The sequence below is a fragment of the Erinaceus europaeus genome, chromosome 4, assembly GCF_950295315.1.
Source record: "Erinaceus europaeus chromosome 4, mEriEur2.1, whole genome shotgun sequence".
NCBI classification, from domain to species: Eukaryota; Metazoa; Chordata; class Mammalia; order Eulipotyphla; family Erinaceidae; genus Erinaceus; species Erinaceus europaeus.
Genome location: NC_080165.1, coordinates 28,626,222 through 28,630,260, shown reverse-complemented (window position 1 = coordinate 28,630,260; position 4,039 = coordinate 28,626,222). Strand labels below are relative to the sequence as shown.

The 4,039-nt window shown below is 42.6% G+C and overlaps 1 non-coding gene across 1 annotated transcript; it reads right to left on the bottom strand.

Annotated features, from left to right (window-relative positions):
- Positions 1 to 579: 579 nt before the first annotated feature.
- LOC132538436 (U6 spliceosomal RNA) lies at positions 580 to 686 on the bottom strand. Its single transcript, XR_009549803.1, has one exon. It is a non-coding gene; the product is annotated as a U6 spliceosomal RNA (small nuclear RNA).
- Between the last annotated feature and the right edge of the window lie 3,353 nt (positions 687 to 4,039).

Here is a 4,039-nt window from a genome sequence, read left to right as displayed (position 1 = left end):
CTCCTCCTTCTTCTCCTTCTTCTCCTCCTTCTTCTTCTTTCCTTCTCCTTCTCCTTCTTCTTCTCCTCCTTCTCCTTCTTTTAAATATTTATTCCCTTTTGTTGCTTTTTATTGTTGTTGTTATTGATGTCATTTTTGTTGGATAGGACAGGGAGATTTGGAGACAGGAGGGGAAGACACAGGGGGGAGAGAAAGATAGACGCCTACAGACCTGCTTCACTGCCTGTGAAGCGAGACTCCCCTGCAGGTGGGGAGCCGGGGGCTCGAACCGGGATCCTTACACTGGTCCTTGTGCTTTGCGCCACGTGCGCTTAACCTGCTGCACTACCGCCGGACTCCCGGCTGCATTAGTTTTAAGACCAGTCTTCATTGAGTAGCAGGGCAGGATACCTCAACCTCCCTTTGGAAACTGGGGCAGTCCCTACCATAGCTGTTCTATGGTGAGGGCACGGTCCTAGGAAGGCCAACAAGAGGGCCTGTGATGTTATTCCTGAGAGAAGTGACCAGTGGTGAAGCAGAGAGGGGTCCATTGGAGGTCTAGACCCATCATATTTGTGTGGGAATCCAAGGATTCCCTAAAAAAATATGCAATGCTTTACAGATTTGCATGTTATCTTTGCACAGGGGCCATGTTAATCTTCTCTGTATCATCAACATTTTCGTATATGTGCTGCTGAAGTGAGCACTGGATCAAAATTCTTTATGGGTTGCAGAAGGTAGAAGGTCTGGCATCTGTAGTTGCTTCTCTACTGGACATGGACATTGGCAATCTTCTTTTCTTAATGGGGTAGTGAGTTTCATATGAAAGAGAGAAAGAGTGAGAGGAACCTGAACACCACTTCAGTACACGTGGCACTGAAAATTGAAGTAGGAGCCTAAGGTATACAAGTCCTATACTGTGCTATTTCCCTGCAGTTCAGTGTCATTTTCTATTCCCAGAATTAATCGCCACTACTTTGATTATAGCATACACAAAGTACTCTCACCCTTTGACAAGGTGAATTAGTCCCCCCGACATTTCCTTTATATGAACATGTGCTGAGTACTTCCTTCCAACAGACCAAGAGACAATGAAACAATAGTTTGGTTCTGAGATTTGGGATTTCCTGATAAAAATGGCAAAAATAAATGGTATTTGATCTTGTTTTTCAAAGTAAAGAGGAAAGCTCCCTAACGCTCTTCCTCAGGGTCATCCCACAAGGATGAATAAGAGCCAGACTCCTATACTCAACCTACATTTCTGGCATGCTTACTGTGCACTGTGTTATTCACAGCTTGCATGGTCTGGTTTTCTCTGAAAATCCTTGTAGGTAGGTACTATTATTATCCATTTTTAATTAATGCAGACAGTGCATTGACTATACCTCTGCCGGCAAGAGGTAGGGATGGAATTCAAAGCTGGACATTTGCTTCTAGAATGTTCTGTTGGTATGTTCTGAAGTGTCTTCATGATGCCCAATGTTGAGTGTAGCCTTAGGAGTAAGGGTAAGAGGTGGCCTCCAGTTGATTTTCAGATTTTGGCCACAGTAAAACTGGGAGACAGTAGTAAATGTATCTGAATAGTTCTTTGCCTTAGTTAAGTATGGACTGATGATCCACACTCTACTCTGAGTCTTCAAATCCTCAGTAGCTAGGAACCCAATGTGTGCATTTGTTATTTTGTATGTGTATGCATTTGTGCCAGAGAGAAAGAAAGGTTAAGATTGAGGCTTATCTTGCTTACTTGGTGATATCAAAACTACTACTAGGCTCTTAAGCAGAGCCAAACTAAGAATGGCCCCACTGGTAGTAAGTGCTGCTCACCATGGACCACCAACTGTGTGCACTGCTGGAGTCTTGCCTGGTCCCTGGGCCTCAGATTGCCCCTTGTCCCTACATGGCCCAGTCATGTGTTATGTGCTTTGTTTCTTTCAGCCTTCCTCTGCCTAAACTTTCAGTGGGGTGCAGAGTCACCTGATTCCCCTCAATTTTCTCAAGCATCTGTAAGTAACATCTCCTTGGGTGTGACTCTTCATCACTGTTTTGACGCAGGACAAAATCCATCACATACTTTTCACCGAGATTCCTTTTTACCACTTCCTTTTCCTGCTCTGCTGGCTCTACCTTCATTAATTTCTCTAGAATTTCTGGAATAAATCACATGCACATGAATGCTGTTTTGCTTTTGGGGACCAAACCTATGATGACCACCAACACAGTCCTAGAAGTATAATGAGGAAATGATATCTACCTGCACAACTTGGCTCCAGGGAGATTTCCACTGTGCTTGGAAAATGTCCTGGGCTGATTATTTCACAGTGAAGGGTAAGCTCCCTTGTTATCTCGATCAAGAGTCTTCTAGAGAATGCAGCCTTTTTGATTTCTGGTGTAGATATGTAAATTGAGGGACTGAATGGTGTTGCTTCAGACAATGGCACAGAATTTCTACAGAAATGTTAGCTTTCTTGGAATACCTGCTACCTCTGGTTGGCCTTGCTTCCTAGTGGGTGTTTTCAGCTGGGTTTTCTGGAGAGAAACCAGGAAAGAATCAAGTTGCCAGGATTGAGGGTGAAACACTTGAAGGGCTGGCTATCTGTGTGACACTGAGATGACTTCCCCCCTTTTCTTTTATTGGAAAGATTAATAGTTTACATTTCACAGTAAATTACAGTAGTTGGTACATATGTAACATTTCTCAGTTTTTCATATAATCCTCTAACCCCCCATCCAGGTCCTCCTCCACCATCCTGCTCTAGGATCTGAACACTCCCCCCACTCCACAGTCCTTTACTTTAGTACCTTTACTTTGGTGCAATATACCAAAATCCTGCCCAAATTCTGCTTTATGTTTTCCCTTCTGTTCTTGTATTTCAGCTTCTGCCTGTGGGTAAGATCATCCCATATTCATCCTTATCACACTTAACATAATTCCTTCAAGCTCCATCCCAGATTAAGTGAAGAAGATGAATTCACCATTTTTTAAAAATATATTCTTTATTGAGAGATTAATGGTTTATAGTCGACAGTAAAATACAGTAGTTTGTACATGTATGACATTTCCACATAACAATAAAACCCCCACTAGTTCCTCCTCTGCCATCATGTTCCAGGACCTTAACACTTGCCCTGAACCCCACCCCAGAATTCACCATTTTTAATAGCTGAATAGTATTCCATTCTGTATATAGACGACAACTTATTCATCCACTTATCTGTTGTTGAATACCTGGTTTGCTTCCAGGTTTTGGCTATTACAAATTGTCCTGCTGTGGACATAGGTATGCACAGATCTTTTTGGATGGTTGTGTTTGGTTCCTCAGGACATATCCCCAGGAGAAGAATTTCTGGATCATAGGGTAGGCCAACTTCTACCTTTCTGAGAGTTCTCCAGACTGCTCTCCACAGCAGTTTGACCAATTTACATCCTCACCAGCAGTGCAAAAGTGTTCTTTTACCCCACAACCTCTCCAGCATTTCTTGTAGTTATCATTTCTGATGTATGATATTACCGAGATGACTTTGAAAAAGGAGGGAATACTACAGGGCAGGATATTCCTGATCCTTTTCCTAGTGACCTCAGTGAAAGTCAGATGGAGGGACAAAAGTGAAGTTCTTCAGCTGTGTGGAACAGGCCATAGCCGGGGGCCTACCTCAGTCTTGGGGACTTGTGTGTAAGTCTGAGAAGTATTGGGATATTCTTTACAAGTATATTCAAGGAACTGGCCCCTCCAATATCACCACTCACATGCCTTGATTTTAGGTCTGAACTTTGGTAGAACTTCTTTGTCACAAGTAAATGAACAGGAGAAATTCAATTCAAATAATGGTTTTAATACATAGACTAAAGATGGAGTCAGTGAATATCTGCAGAAGAGAACAGCTAGAAAATTGTAAATGGCTCTTCTGCTCATATGTCAATTTGCAAGACTCAGTGTTCACACTTGTTGTGGAAGACAATAATTCAATTTGATCAGCTCTGGGCAGCTCCTGTATGATAGAAAAGTGCAAAGAACAAAGCAGCCTCTAGCTTTGATGATCTCCCTTGTATAAGAGAGGTATG